Genomic DNA, 17,354 nt, shown 5'->3' with positions numbered 1-17,354 from the left:
CAGAACAACGATATTAGGAGATTTACATTACTGATATGTATGATGGTATGTTCTCGGACCTGCAGCCAGACTCCCTGGAGGGTGAAGTTAAACAGCTCTGGAAAGCCTTCTTAATGACCCGACTACATGAAGTGATGGAATTACAGCTGAAATGTTTACTATCCTGCAAAATGATGCTATTATATTGTTGCTTGGAATTTGCCAGCAAATGTGGAAAATATAATAGTGGCCAACAGATTAGAAAAAGCCAGTTTATATCATAATGCTATAAGTTACAATAATAGTGGTCAAATTATCTAACAATTGCACTTGTTCCACATGGTACTAAGGTAAATCTCAAGATCCTGCAAGTTCGACTTCAGCAGTATATACTCAGGGAACTTCCAGAAGTACAAGCTGTTTTAGAAGGGGCAGAAGCACCAGAGATCAAATCGTCAACATCTGTTGGATAGCAAAGATAACAAGAGAGTGCCGAAAATACTTATGTTTGCTTTACTGACTACTCTAAAGGTTTTGACTGTGTGCACCATAACAAACTGTGACAAGTCCTTAAATATTTTATTGGCTACTCTAAAGGCTTTGACTCAGTGCACCATAACAAATTTTGACAAGTCCTTAAATATTTTTATTAACTATTCTAAAGCCTTTGACTGTGTGTACTGTAACAAACTGTGAAAAGTCCTTAAATGTCTTTATTAACTACTCTAAAGGCTTTGACTGTGTGTACCATAACAAACTGTGGGTACAAATAAGACATGTAAATGTCCCAACAGGATTCTTCACGGATCAGTAATCTAGTACTTAAGAACCTATGAACCTACGAACATCTACCTCTCTAGGAACCTGTATAAAGAACAAGAAGCAACAGTTAGAGAATGTAATATGAAATAACTGACTGGTTTGAGATTAGAACAGGAATTTATCAAGTCTGTATATTGTTACTCTACTTAGTTAATTTATATTTGATGAATAAATGATAAGAAATGGTAAGTGAAATGGTAGAATGAAAATTACTGGGAGAAATGTTAATAACTTCAGAAATACAGATGATATCACTCTGATGGCTGAAAGTGAAGAAGAGTTGAAGGCGTTGATGAAGGTGAAAATAGGAAGCAGAAAAGTCAGCTTACAGCTCAACATTAGAAACACTAAAGCTATGTCATTTTGCTCTACCAATTATATGCAAATAGCTGCTCTGGTAGCACAGAGAGATAAAGGCCTAACTACATCCCAGGTGAACCAGGTTCCATTGGAGGCTTGGGCATTTGATAGAATTTCAGGAAGGAATGGGGCTGTGGCATACCTCCCAACTTCCTAACACAAGAAATCTGGACAAAGCGTTAACCAATGGGAGACAAAGACCCAAAAATAGGGATAGATTTTAAATGTTGTTCTTGTAAACTTGGAATGTTGTTAGAATAACAGGTTTTGTGCTATCTTACATTTTCTGAATACAAAGTCTAAAACTCAAATTATATTATTATTTAATGACTTCAATCCACTGTAGTCTGCCAGAAAAAAATACACATTTTAAGAGGAGCAGACCAAAAGTTGTTGTTGTTGTGTCTTTCGGCTTTTCCCGGTTAGGGGTCGCCACAGCGGAACTCCGGTCCGCTAATGATTGACAGTTGATTTTTACGTGCTGAGTTGCCAACCCTAACGCACAACCTTCAACGAAGGTATGCCCATTCACGCATGTCTCCACACAGAAGACGCTCTAGCTGAGAGTCGACCCATTCAGCGTCTTACTGTGAGTCGACAACACTACAGCAGCACCATGAGACAAAAATCTGTGCATTCTCCAGAAATCTGGACAGTTGAGGTGTATGGGCTGTGGCCATCTTATGTGGGAAGGTGGCTATGTGGGTGTTTCCCTTGATATCTGTGACAGAGGCAGGGCTTGTACTGGGGAAAAAATTAGCTTTTGTGGAGGCAGTGTGAGATATTGCTCCCACTGCATGCCTGCCCCTATGATGCAAACCATGTAGTCAGAAGGTGGGACAGGCACTAAGGGTAGGCCTTAAAGAAAAACACTCCTGGCAGATGTAGGATAGTACTATTTCTCCAGGATGACCTTAGGAGTCATGTTGGCCTGCGTTGTAAGTCCGTAGTAGTACAGGGCTAGTGGAGGACTGGTAGACCTGGTGTTGAACAAAGGGTGCAGGGAACAGCTGTTAGAATGAAGTAGGGTGCATAGCACTCCCCAAAAATATAAGCAAATAGATGAGGAAAAAGTGGTAGCACTGACAGATTTTATTTTCCTGGGTTCAAAGATCTCTGCAGATGATTATTGCAGCCATGATATTAAAAGATACTTGCCTTCTGAAAGGAAAGCTATGGCAAATTTGCGATAAGATTTTAAAGATGAAAACATCACACATGTATCACATTGTCAGTATAGTTCCATATAGCCAAAGCTATGGTTTTCTCAGCAATAATGTATGACTGTGAAAGCTGAATATAATTAAGACTGCACACTAAAAAATCAATGCTCTTAACTGCAATATTAAAGAAAACTTTTGAGAATTTTATTGTTATATGTTCAAGAAATAGATGTTAAAAATTTACCTCAAGATCGGAGTATAGCAATGTTTAAGAAGTGAATCTTGACATCCATTTTGAAAACATATATCCATACTTGTCACCCTCCAAGCATTAAAAATCACAGCACTGGCCTTTAAAAATCATAACTGAGGATCAAAAAGAGGAGCACTTTCTTATTTTGCACAATAGAATTTGTTTATTTATTGAATCTTATGTACTCAGTGGTAATGAATCTTTGTATAGGCTTAGTTTATGTATTCTGTAATGTACGTTCCTATACACAGGTCTGGCTTTATAAGGGTAAGGGACATCATAAATGAAGGAGGAGCAAGGCCAAATCTGAGACCCAAAATCACAGAACTATGCCTAAATCATGCAGTCGAGATGTGAGAGGTATGCATATTACAACTTGGTTATGATCAGAGAGATCGTCATAATTCATCACAGTACAGGGAACTTTACTTGCTCCACGAATGACCAGTTGCAAAGATAGAGAGAGAGATCAAAGTGGTTCATAGATTCCAAAGTGCTTCCAGATATGCCTTTGTAATAAATGGAGCTATTGCACTACAAGCTAGAAACAAAGAAAAAGCAAAAAAGAAGAAACTGCAGGAGCACAATGTGTTTTGTGTTATATAGCTTTGAAAACTGTAAAACATAGTGTCACCTTATAAGAAAGAGGACAGTGTATCATTTTGCTGGCATGCACGTTCACACACACACACACACACACACACACACACACACACACACACACACACACACACACACACACACACAATGTGGTAGTGGTGTAAAGTGTTTTAGCTTCTCACTACTTTTCTGTAGTGACCACTGTGCTTTAGTGTGAAACTTTAGCTTAGTGTTGAAAAGCGCTTGATAAAACTTGCCTTCTTAATGGAAAGCTACGGCAAATTTGGGATTAGAAGTACCCTTCTTTCATCGGGGAAAGGTGTTTGACAACATTGTTTTTTTTTCCCTAAATGTAGGGTGTAACCATGGGGCTCCATGCATTACATACTGATTGTGACTGGTGACCTTATCATAATCCTCTGTGGTAAATTTGCGCTGGTAATGTTAACATGGCAGTTCATTTTACATAAGTGTGACTGGGATCCATGCATTATGTACTGGTTGTGACTGGTGACCTTATCATAATCCTGTGTGGTAAATTCACCCTAGTAATGTTAACATGGCAGCACATTTTACATAAATGTGAAGAACAGATGTTGCCATTGTGAGTAGATCTCTGTTACTCTGGTTACCTTCATGTGACACAGAGGTTTGCCTCAGTATTGCACTTTATGCAGAAGATCAGATACTGCATACAAAAACTTGCTGCAGCGCAGCGCTGTAACCAAAATCCTGTCTGTATTACGTGACACCAAGAGTTAATCTACTGCATCTGAGACAAGATTAATTATGTTTATCTCAATGGCTCTGTGTGGAGTAGCTGTTTGCAAGGGGATAGGGGATGGTGCATTGTTTTCCAGTGACTACAAAGTTTAAACTCCTGGCCACACCCTGACTGTGAGCAGCTTGTGATCTCAAATTTCGCAGAATAAGCAAGTGTCACCTAAGGAGAATAATATTGGCAGAATATACTTTAGAGAAGATCAGAAACAAAGCTGCAGAGTGGTGCACAAGATGGATGGATAAGTCTTGGGGCCTGAACCTAATGGTTCCTTCTTCATGTTTCTGCATGAATCTCAGCAGCATAACACTTTTTCCTTCATTTTTTTCAGATTGCTTTCATTTACAGTCACTGCAACTTTTCTTTAGAACCTTCATCTAATAACTTGAGCATCTATTAATTGACTGATTGATTGATCAATTGATTCATTCATTCACTTTCTAGTACCTGCTTTATCCTGTACAGGGATCACGGAGAGACATCACAGGGTGCTCACATACACAGTACACACACACACACACACACACACACACACACACACACACACACACACACACACACACACATATGCACCTGCAGGCAATTTGAAATATCATTAATTTACTTATTGGCTTTTTTACAATGTGTGGAGAAACTAACAGATCCTGGTGAAAATCCACAAAAACAAAGGCATTGGAGAGGTAATATGACCTCCCAAATAATTACTGTTTAATATACCATGTTACACAGATATCATATTGCTATTTTACATGGTTTTAAATGTTTTTACTCTATTTATTACATTCCATCAGTCTTTTTATAAATTTGTAATTTCATTTTTTATATTTAATGTATTTAACGTGTATTTATATTGCTGTGGGGGTTTTATCTCTTGCAGTTTGTTGCTATATTTAGGATTTCATTTTATCTTATTTTAATAATCTCATGAATATTTAATGTAAAGTCATTTATCTGCCTGAATTAACTTTGAATTATGTCACTTCCTGTTTGGTTTGTATAAAAGGAAGTATCTATGCTTTAACTGTTGTCTCATGAAGTCTAGATTATCTAGATGAAAGCGCTTATCTATTTTGTTCCTGGATTTATGTACTGATTCAATTAAAGTGGTTTTGTGATTTATACTACTGAGTCATCCATTTTTGGTGAGTGGGTCCAATCCAGCTGCTTCACTTGGGTTACTTTTGTTTTTTGGACTGGTTTGTGCTTCTGTTTGACTTTACTATATGTTCTGCTGTTGGGTGGTGGGAATAGTGGGGTTGCTTACAGGGCCCAGGTTAGGGTGGACATTTCTGCTAAGAATTAGTTGAGATGTTCTGAGGGAGATTACTTTTAGGTATTTTGATACGAATTTGTCATATTGTATGGATATATATGTGTATGATATTTGAGGGAGTGGTTTAAATGTGGCTAGGTGGTTAGAACAATTAAAGATAGTTGATCATATAATGAGAAAGGTTGCTTTTAGATGGGAGTGGATGAGATATGGGGGAGATCAGGATTCTGATGTGATGTAGAGATCAAAATGGTAGGAGGTTAGATGGGCTACAAAAGTAAAAGGATGATTGTGCAGTGTAAGGTTAGCATCTTATCCTGTGTAAGGTGTTCATATATTTTTTCCTTTTTAGAATAAATTGAAAAAGAGGGTGGGAATTGTACTAAAATTATTAGGTTAAGTAATGACTTACTAGTAATGGAAAGGAGTATTAATTATGTTAGGTGTAGTAGGGGAATTTACGTATCTAAGGTATTTAAGCAGGGCACCTAATGAGTATTTGTGTGTAATGGGATTGTGTTTTAGTGAGTGTGGTAGTTTTGTTTTTGAGGTAGTTAGGTTGTGATTGATTATTTGAGATTAGGGGGATTGGCTTGTTTAAGATAAATGTAGAAGTAGTGGGGGTGGATGGGAATTGGCGGTAGGGTAGGGGAGCAGAGTGAGTCCAAGCATAGAGAGGGTGAATGGACCAGGTTGAGCCTGCCTGTTGTGGTCACTCAGAGAAAAAAAATATCAGTTGTTTCTGATCTACACCAGGTTTGCTTTCCAATCTATCTATTCCCTTTTAAAAGCATAAAAATGGTTAGCAGACCGTGTGAGCGTATTTCAAGGAAAGACCCTGGGTTATTTTAAGAAAAAAGGAAATACAGCTTTATAAGTTGTAAATGAGGAAGTGGACTTGTGGTTGGGGTTGGAACACTAAGACTGAATGGGCCTATAGCTAACAAGCAGTAGAAGAAATGTTATAGCTGCCAACCCCAGCAATATGCTCCCCATTTGTTACACTTGACTATTTTAGTCAGAATGCCTTAGGGTTTAACCTACACTAATGACTGAAGGTAGGTCTTGTTACCTGTACTTTGTAGAGGTCAAGAATGCTGGATTCAACTGGTGTCCACAATTGGGGGGGGTTCAGGGCTGATCTTAAGGTGGGCTCGAATGCATCAACTAAACTGTAAATAGTAATCAAGAAAGTAGTGCATTAAAGGAGGATTAAACACATCAGGAGCATTCACTCTACAGTAGTTGAAAAGGATTTAGAGGCAACCTTCTTATAAAAAGTGGTTTAAATCTTGCCTGTGTAAAGCCTGCTGGAGAGACATGTATGTATCCCAGAGACTACCCTGTCTCTGAAACAGGCTCCCCATCCATCTAAAGCAGAGTTCCTCACTAACCCAGTTCAAGTGTAGCTTAGACAACTGGATGGGGAACAAGAAATTCATCCGTGGTTTGTTACCTATATCTGTAATGGACACAGGCAGCCTGTAAATGCTTAATTTCCCAGGTCTCTGCTTGTAAACATTTAATCTTCCAAGCCCCTGCTTAAACTTATCAAGGGTACCAGAAGTTATCAGAGATTTGGGATGCATGGCTAGGTTTAAAAAGGCCCCAGTGGTAGTTACCGTAGTACACACCTATGAACCTATGTACCTACTGAATTGTCTATGACCTGTTGGGTTTCTACTTTCTTGTGTCTGCTAATTGTGTGTGCTTCAAATGTTATTTTTCTTTTTTCTTTTTTTAATTCAAACAACTATTAAAACTTGTCACACTTTAACCCAGCCATTAGCAAAAATAATCCATTATTTTGTGACAATCAGTATGTATGAAGACATTGTTCTCTTTAAGGCAATCATTATTTATTCTAGTGCATTGTACCTCTTTCTCCATTTTTTTCCCTCTATCTACTCCACCAATTTTCCAACTTTTTTCACTTCCTGTTATACCATTTATGTTCTTAATCTCCTCTATATTTCCAGATTATTTTGAACAACTTAAAATGTTCCTGTCATCTCAGTACCATGTTACTGCCTATTTTCCCTGGTCACCCCTTTTGTGTTATCTACAAGCTAGAGGCCCTCCTTCCCTACTTCAGTTGATTTTCCTTTAGTTTTCACATTCACCTCAGTGGTGCTGTTATTGGATAAATCATTATATAATGTCATTTTACAGTTTGTAAACATATGCATGGGTTATTATATCTAGAACAATAAACAGTATTTATTACATGAAAACAGATCCCTGCAGTTTCATATCCATTTATAAGCCTGTGTAGAATCCTGCCTGACTTGTCTTTTTTTATAGTTTTCATTTTAGTCTATCCCTTGTGTCCTTGGCTCTGTAGTACTTCCATGTTACCACCAGCAAATTATACTTTCAACAACCATATTACCTGATTACAGTCTGTCCTTAACTTCACTGTCTAACTGGTTCGGTTATGTCTTTATGGTAATCATATATATTACTATTGTTAGTTTTCAAACTCCTGTTTGAGAATTTGAAAATACACTGCATTGCCTTTGGTTTTACCATGGGACTGTTACTTCTCACAGTATTTCTCTATGTTGGATTTTCAGGGCACTCACATTTCTGGATTCCCTAATTTACATTGTCCCTCCTCCAAGCTTTCCCAGCCAATCAAAAATACTATACATCACATATTCATCATCATGTCTATTTAGGCACGCACAACTTTCTTGACCTTCCTACAGCGCTTCATTTGTTATGAGTTTAAACTCTTGTCAACAATGTCACAGTCTTTTTTTATTCTTTTTTTTTAGCTTTTTGTTGGTGATGGGAGGGTGCTCCTACTTCATTTCTAATGGTCTCACTTATCAATAGATAGGACACACCAGAAATAAAAACAGAACTAATAAGGAGGTGAAGGAATCATATTAAAGTGAGAAAATATCTAAAAATCAAAATAAAATTAATATAGTATTGCATAGCTCTACCTTTATCCATTTGTCCCATACTAGATGCTGGTTGACTTTCCCTTGTTTTAGTTTTTCTTTTCTCTTGCGTTACTTAATGTTCATCGCACCTGCTATTTTCATCCACAGTATTTAACTTATTACCTGTCTTCAGTTCCCTTTTCCTCCTCACATCTTGGATAATACTCAATCTCTCCTTCAGGTGCTTCTTTCTTTTAAGTATTGGGAAGAGGTCTCTTCCCCCTCTGTTTTCCCACAATTCCCTCTTATTTTCCTTAACAGCCTCCTTCCAGTTCTCTATCCTATGTCTCTGTAATTCACCAGTATAGCTGAGTGGGCGTGTTTGTGTGCTAAGCAGTTGTTAGCGATACTGTAAGTCTGTTATAGGTTCATAGGTAGGTACTAGGCTATCTGCCCGAGGGCATTTATACGTATAGCCAGAGTGTGTCTGCTTTTGCTGTCCCATTGATTTATTAACTGATCCTCTGTCAAGCAGAGCCAATGAAGTGATCCCAGGGGTGTATTTTCTGTTACCCATCCACTCATCAAGGTTTCTCTTGAAGAGTGTTAGTGAGGGGCTCTGCCTGATATAATTTGGAATTTTGTTACAAAGCATGGGGAGTCTCTGTAACACAAATCTATCCTTCCAGCATGTTCTATTTATTGTTGTGGCGAGTTTTAGCTCACTAGAGTGCATGGCTTGCAGTGACTTGGACTTCTTTAGGTGGAGCATGTCCATCAATTTTGAGTTGGACATGGCTTTGTAAGTCAGGCAGAGATCACCTCTGAGTAAGCGATATGCCACTGAGTACAGCCAGAGTTTTTCAGTTGGGCTGCATAGGACATATGTTTGAGGCCAGTAATCCTCTTGGTGAGGTACTTTTGTGGTCTTTCCAGCTGTTGGAAGTGTCTTGTGAGGTACACCCCAAATGGGCCATTGTACTCTATGATGGGTCTAATGAGTGACGAGTTGAGAGGCACTATAACCTCTTTATTTCTAGATGATCTAGAAGGTGGTCCACACAGCCTACCTGGACCTTGCAAAAGCCTTTGATACAATACCCCACTCGGGCATTATAGATAAGCTCACCAGCTTAAATATAAACCCCTATGTCACTAGATGGGTTGCAAACTGGCTCAAGGACAGAGCCCACATGGTTAGAATTGCTGGAGCCATGTCAGACTCCAAACCAGTTACAAGTGGCGTCCCACAAGGCTCAGTCCTGGGACCTCTCTTGTTCGGTATATATTTCTCGGAGGTACAGGATAACATGGAAGGACTGTGGCTAACCATGTTCGTAGATGACTGCAAACTGGGTGCCATAATTGACTCTCCAGCCGAAACAAGCATCCTACAAAAGGGCCTCATAGAAACAGACAACTGGTGCCAGAGCCATGGCCTCAAGTAAATGCCAAAAAGTGTATAGTCATCCCCTTTGGCAAAAACAAAGTGCCCACAAATTACCACATATGTGGTAATCCATTAAGTACGGAAGAAGTAATTAGGGACCTGGGGACCCAAGTTGATAGCAATCTCTCATTTGACAACCACGTGTCCAAAGTGGTTAGAAAAACATTTTATATAGCCCACCTAATCATGAAGGGATTCATATCTAGATCAGGGGAGGTCATTGTGCCTCTTTACTCATCCCTCATCAGGCCCATAATTGAGTACAATACCCCTTTTGGGATGTACCTTACCAGACACCTGCAGCAACTGGAAAGACCCCAAAAGTACCTCACCAAGAGGATCAAAGGGCTCAAACAGATACCATATGCTGCCCGGTTAAAGAAACTCCAGCTCTACTCAGTGGCATACCGCTTGCTCAGAGGCGATCTGTGCCTGACTTATAAAGCCATGTCCAACCCGGAATTAATGGACATGCTGCATCTCAGAAAATCCAAATCCCATCGAGCAACGCGCTCGAGAGACTTGAACCTCAGCACTGAAATAAATAGGACATGCTGGAGGGACAGATTCATAACCCAGAGGCTCCCTTCACTCTGGAATAAAATCCCAGTCCAGGTTAGGCAGAGTCCCTCATTGACTCTCTTCAAGAGGAATCTTGATGTGTGGATGGGAGATAGTAGGTTTACCCTGGGTATCACTTCTGTGTCACTGTTAGACAGAGGCACAGTATACTAACCTCGAAAAAGGGCATAGCAAAATTCATTTGAAATGGGTGGCGAAAGCCAAACACACTCTGGCTAGGCTTATAAATGCCCTAGGGCAGATAGTCTAGTATGAACCTATGAACCTATGTGAACCCTTTAGTAATTAGATGGGCCACATAGAAGGATTTCCTAACTACTTTGGCAATATAATTGTCAAAGGAAAGATTACTATCTACCTGGGTCTCCAGATCTCTTATTACATCTTCTGTATTAAGGGGGCTGCCACCTATGTGGTAATTTGAGGGTGTTTTGTTTTTCTCAAATGGGATTACTATGCATTTTTTGGCATTTAGCTTGAATCCATGACTTTGACACCAGGTGGCCGTCTCAGTAAGGCCCTTTTGGAGGATGTCCGTGCCAGCCGGAGAGTCAATTATGGCTTCCAGTTTGCAGTCATCGGCGAACTTGGTTAGCCATAGTCCTCCTGTGTTTGCCTGTACTTCTGAGAAGTATATGCCGAACAGTAGGGGTTCCAGGATCGAGCCTTGCGGGACACCACTTGTGACTGGTTTAGAGTTGGACCTGGAGCCTGCTATCCTTACCGTGTGAGTTCTGTCTGTAAGCCAGTTGGCAACCCATCTCATGATGTAGGGGTTTATGTTCAGGTTGGTGAGTTTTTCTGTAATACCCGAGTGGGGAATGGTGTCGAAAGCCTTGGCGAGGTCAAGGTAGGCTGTGTGAACCACCTTTCCCTCGTCTATAGCCTTGGTGACTGTCAAAGAAGTCAACCAGGTTTAGTAGACATGATCTGCCCTTAACAAAGCCAAACTGGTTCGGGTCAAGTGTTTGGAGGTTCCCAATGTCTTTGTTAATGAGTTCCATGATGATGTGCTCCATAGCCTTGCAGACCAGGCTAGTCAGGCTTATGGGATGATAGTTACCAGGGTCAGTTGTGGCCCCTCCTTTGTGGAGATGAATAACCATTGCTGTGCACCATTCTATGGGCATGTAGCCTGTGGAGAGGCTGAGGTTGAAGAGTGTGTTTAGGTGGGGGGTTAGTTTGTTCTGTAGTTCATGCAAGACGCAGCCTGGGACACCATCTGGTCCCAATGACGCTGTGTTTTTGGATTTTGTAAGGGCTGTTTTCATCTGTGCGTCTGTGATTTTTGGGACACTACACTTTTCCGGTATTGTTGTGGGCCCTTTTGGAGGTAAGAGGGGGGTGAAGTTTTGTTAGCAAAATATGTATTAATATGTGTTTGCTTAATAACAAATTAATAATCAAGTGTTTTTAATATGCTTTTCATTCTATTTCTTATGCACTGTGATTTTTATAAATTGAGTTTCATATGAGGCCGAAAATAATCCTTATTGAAACTGCAGCATGCTTACTGAAACTTGCAAGTTGCCCTCTGACCTAGTAACTGCTAGCACAGCAATATTCTTGTTTATGCCTTGTGGAAATGTACTTGAAAAGCAGTTGTTAATCTGCTAGGTCAGAAGCATATGAATAGACAATATATCATTGAATAAATGTAATGATTCCAGACAGACAGCTTTGTTCAGAGGATGGGAACCTCTGCAGCTGCAGTAGTTTAGAGATAAGTTAGACAAAGGCTTTTTAGAGAAATGAACTGCTAGCATTGTGTTCGATTTAGCTATAGTATCTTGAATTTAACATAACAAGTATCTAACTGAAAGTAACCAAGGCCATGTTGTTTTCCTCAGGATGTTTCACATAAAAATTGTTTAAATCAGCAGAAAATCATGGGAAAGATGGTCAGCAGATGATGACCAAAAGGTGGTAATGGTAGGACAGGATTAATTTGATAGCCTATAAAATGAATGCATTTCCTGTTTCTGGTTAGACAAACTCTGTATTAGCACGTTTTTGTCTCCTTGCTGCAAGATTAAAGTGCCTTAACCTGAACCTACCGTGTTTTGATCATTTTTAAAGTATATTTTTCCTTTGACAGTTTAGTCCTTCAGACCGGAATACGTATCTCTCGCTCTGGACCTAGGTCAGAATTGGGCCCGGTGGCATGCATCCGTATGGAGAAGAGGCCAAATCGGCTCTTCTGCTTTGAAAGACCTCCGACTGAATTGTCGTTCGAAAGAGGCCAGCCACTGTTTCTGATCTGGGATTGGAGGACGAGTCAATGATCCAGTGGATCAACTCACGGAGGGTCAGGTAAGGAGGAATTACCTTATTTTTGTTTCAAGATCAGGGACTAGTTACAGAATTATTCTTTTTTTGTCAGGTAAATTGCTTATGCAAATTAGAGACAAAAGAAGGTATTACTGTTTTTTTTGTCATAGATCAGGGAAACAGAATAGGTAGACAGTTATTCTAGATAAAGTGTGAAAAAGGTATAGATTTGTGGTACCACATGATAGAAAGGGTTACGTAACAATTTACAGCTTAGCTAAGACACCAATGGGAAATCAGTGCGCAAAAAGCTCCCGGGAAACGCCCCTAGCTGAAGACGCAAAGTATATGCAATTACAGCGTTCCGATAATGTTAAATATTATGCCAAATGGGTCGATAAGTACAAATTTGAGGGTAATCTAGATAAACTCGCACTTATGAAACTTGTAAAACAGTTAAAAATAGACGCGAAAGGCAAATTGAAAAAGCAGAGACAATTAGGAGTCCCTCAGGCGCACAGGTGGCTTGAGGAAGCAAATCGTAGAGAGCAAAGAATTAAAAATTCAAAAACTATGTTTTTAGACAAAGAAGATAATAATTTAGTAATAGCGACGGCCCCTCCTTCGCCCCCTCCACTTCCGTTACCAGAATATGAAACAAGTGGAGGTACTGATCCACCTCCGCTATACCCAGCTGTCCCTGCAAAAGCACAACCGTTTGTCAGGGATCCCATCGAGACCAGGTCTCGAACACGTGACTTGAGGAGGGAAATTGAATTAAATGAGTTAAATAGAACATCGCAAGCTATGAGCGAAGAAGAGATATGTCCGCTCATAGAAGTACCGAATCCTCAGGCAGGACAGGCAGGACAAGATCCGACTCTTTTAGTTTATAGACCGTGGACACCGGAAGATATCTGGAAAGCCACAGAAGGTATTCCCCACCCAAAAGTTAATTTTAGGAAGTTTTTAGAAGATTTACAAGGTATGAGATTAAGTTACCATTTAAATGGAGAGGAAGTAGAAAAAGTAGTTAGACAAATTGTAGGTCCAGATTGGCACATGATTTGTGGCAGCAGGAATCCTCATGACGCACAACTTAGACCACTCCCACACACTGACGCAGAACTAGATGGCAGACCGGATCTCTGAAAAGTGGAAGCCTAGGGCTGATTGGACTCGTATTAATCAATGTATACAGCAGGAAAAAGAAACAGTAGATGGGTACTATGCCAGATTATTAGAATGCTTTTACAATCATAGTGGCATGACAGTTCCTGAAAATCAAGCGAATGATTCCCTGTATGAACAACAATTGAAAAATGCATTTTTGAAAGGGTGCATTGCACCTATTAGTAGCTTCATTACGAAGCATATGATAGATCATCGAACAAGTAGGTTACAAGCCTTACTTGAATATGCTAGACATGCAGAAAGACATTTTAATAGTAAAAAGAAAAAGAAAACCCCAGTATTTTCAGCAGAAGATGGGTCAGAAGTATTTGTAGTACAAATTGGGAAAAAGGGTAAGAAAAATCCCCAGGGAAATAAACAATCTGACAAATGATCAGAAGATTTCAAAGAAAGAAAGAAAAAGGGTGAGTGTTTTAAGTGCGGGAAAAAAGGACATTTAGCAAGGGAATGCAGGCTAAATTAGAAGGCGACTACAGAAAATAAGGAAGATGAGGAATGACTATATGATAGTCAGGAATCATTGAGTGAAAGTGAGCAGGAAAAGGTAAGTGTGAATGTGATAGCAGGTGAAGAGGATGTGACACAAGAGGTAGAGGATGTATATGAATACACAGACGTAGAAGAAAATGAAATTTTGGACCTAGCTCTTTTGAGCTTAGACCTTTACTTAGCAGATACGAAACCGGAAGTGATGCTTCTGGTGGAGGGGAGGGAAGTTAAATTCTTGTGTGACTCAGGGGCTTCACGGACCCTGATTCACCCTTCCAAACTACCGGAAGATACAGAATCACCAGACTATATACTAGTGAAAGCAGCCAATGGACAGCTATATCGGGAGCCACTCTCCCGTGACATTACAATAATAGACCCTGTTTCAGGGATGACTCAGAAAAGTAAAATTGTAGTTTCTGCAAAATGCCCAGTGAATCTTTTGGGAAGAGATTTAATGCAGATATTTGGCATAGCAGTAGTTCCAACCACGCAGGGTATGGAAGCACAGCGACAAATGGACACTTTTGTAGTGCGACCGGAGGGTGAAATGCATTATTGGTACAGCCAGGACTTGGTTACAACTAGTCCAGGGGCAGTAACCGAGGAACTAATGAATGTAGCTATCAGCAAGTTCCCCTCCCTCGACATTAACAAACAGCATTTGTTGCATTGTACTTTATATTACTATAATAGACCAGGTCCTGATAAAGATTATGAACTAGAATTGTTTCAGAACCATGCAAATAGGCTGGTATTGCGAAATTTGTACTGGGATACAGAAGGGAACAGTGTAGCAAGCTGTTCACTGCCCCAGGAATTTTTGACACTCTGCAAATCTAATCGACTGCCCCATGTTAGTTTGACTAAGAATAAAACTCTAAAATGGGCAGACTTAGGTGAGAAAGTCACGAGGTGGGAAAAACAGACAGAACTAGAACTCTCAGAACAAGGAGTACAGAAACAGAAATTGAATTGGATCACACAGACACACCCAGCTGTACACTCACAGGCTAGTGAGGATAGCTGAGTATTACTATTATTAGAAGAAGAGGAAAAAGCCTTGCAAGACATACCAGACATTCTTTGGTCAGCAGGGAAATCAGATGTAGGATTAATACGAACAGCAGGACCAGTTACCATAACGCCAAAGTCAGCTTTTAGACCCCAGAAAAGACAGTATCCCTTGAGAAAGGATGCAGAGGTAGGAATCAAACCTATCATAGCAGCCTTACTCAAGGAAGGAGTCTTAATAGAATCCCGATTCACCATGTAACACACCCTTATTTTCTGTCAAGAAAGCAAATGGGGAATGGCGTATGGTCCAAGACTTACAAGCAGTGAACAATGCAGTTGTACTTAGAGCACCAATGGTGCCAGATCCACACACCTTACTGAATGATTTAAAGCCAGAACAGAAATATTTTTCAGTGGTAGATATAAGTAATGCATTTTTCTTGATACCGATACACCCTGACAGCCAATATTGGTTTGCATTTACATTTCAGGGAAAGCGGTATACATATACCAGATTGCCGCAGGGGTATTGTGAAAGTCCAATGATATTTGCACAAGAAATGGCAAGCAACCTGGCGGGATTTATCCCACCGAAAGGTAGTCAGATTCTACTTTATGTAGACGACATTCTGTTGGCAGCCCCCACCCAGCAAGAATGCAAAGAAGACACGATAGCTTTGTTACAATTCTTAGCTACTCAAGGTCACAAAGTGAACAAAGACAAGTTACAGCTTTGGAGAAAACAAGTTAAATACTTAGGATATGTAATATCCAAAGAAGGTAGAATATTAGATGAAGACAGAAAAACAGCGATTTTACAAGCGCCTAGACCAACTACCAAGAAGGAAATGATGTCCTTCCTGGGAACTACTAATTTTTGTCGGAGTTGGATACCAAACTATGCTTTGGAATCTGCTCCACTAGCTGATTTAATATTTAAAAAGCCAATGGCTGCACAGGATTTATTACAATGGACACCTGAAGCAGAAGCAGCTTTCTGTAAGCTGAAACAATTGATAGCATCATCCTTAGTTTTAGGATTACCAAACTATAACAAGCAGTTTATTCAAACTGTAGATTGTAAGCAAGGTTATATGACATCAGTGTTGACACAGCAACATGGGGACAAACAACGCCCCATAGCTTATTATTCATCACAGTTAGATCCAGTGGTGCGGTCTTTGCCCCACTGTGTACAAGCAGTAGTTGCAGCTGCAATGGCTGTGCGGGCTTCAGCCTCAGTAGTATTATTCCACCCTCTCACATTGAGAGTGCCTCATGCAGTCACAATTATTTTACTGCAAGAAAAAGTAGCATATCTTTCTCCAGCTAGGCATCTTTCCTGTATGACCATTCTGTTGGGCCAACCTCATATGACAATTGGACGATACACAACTTTGAATCCGTCAACTTTGCTTCCAGCCCCTGTAGATGGCAAACCGCACTGCTGCCTGCCTACCCAGACAAGACCTTACGGACGTTCCCTTGGATGATGCCGAGGTGACATGCTATGTGGATGGCTTGTGCAGGAGGGGTCCTACAGGACAGAACCTAGTGGGGTATGCAGTCATTTCAGTACTGAAACTTTAGAAGCAAAATCTTTGCCACACAACTTATCTGCACAAGCAGCAGAATTTTTTGCCCTAACAAGGGCATGTACCTTAGCAAAACATAAGAAAGTGAATATTTATACTGACAGTCAGTATGCTTTTTCTACTGTACATGTTTTTGCGCAACAGTGGAAAAATAGAGGAATGATAACATCTACTGGTAAACCGATTAATCATGCGCAACTTATTTTAGACTTGTTAGATTCAATTCAGTTACCTAAGAAAGTAGCTATTTGCAAATGCGTAGCTCATACAAAACAACAGGATAGAATTTCAAAAGGTAATGCACGGGCTGATACAGCTGCAAAGCAGGCAGCTTCAGCCACAGAAACTTTTCTTTTGAGCGAGGAATTACAACCCTCAGAGACTTTAGATTTAGAAATGTTAAAAACAATGCAGACAGTTACTACAAATCTTGAGAAACAAAAGTGGAAAAAACGAGGAGCAATCCTCGAGAAGGGACTGTACATCTCCAAGGAAAAGAAACCAATTTTGCCATCTAATTTATTTAGATATGCAGCATTGTTGAGCCATGGGCAGAGCCATGTCTCAACAGGGGGGATGGTACAGTTAGTGAATCGAGTGTTTACAGCCTATGGGTTTACAAACTATACAA

Source organism: Protopterus annectens, chromosome 5.part0, assembly GCF_019279795.1.
Source record: "Protopterus annectens isolate FY-2018-M chromosome 5.part0, PAN1.0, whole genome shotgun sequence".
In the NCBI taxonomy this organism is placed as follows: domain Eukaryota; kingdom Metazoa; phylum Chordata; order Ceratodontiformes; family Protopteridae; genus Protopterus; species Protopterus annectens.
This window is presented reverse-complemented; position numbering follows the sequence as displayed.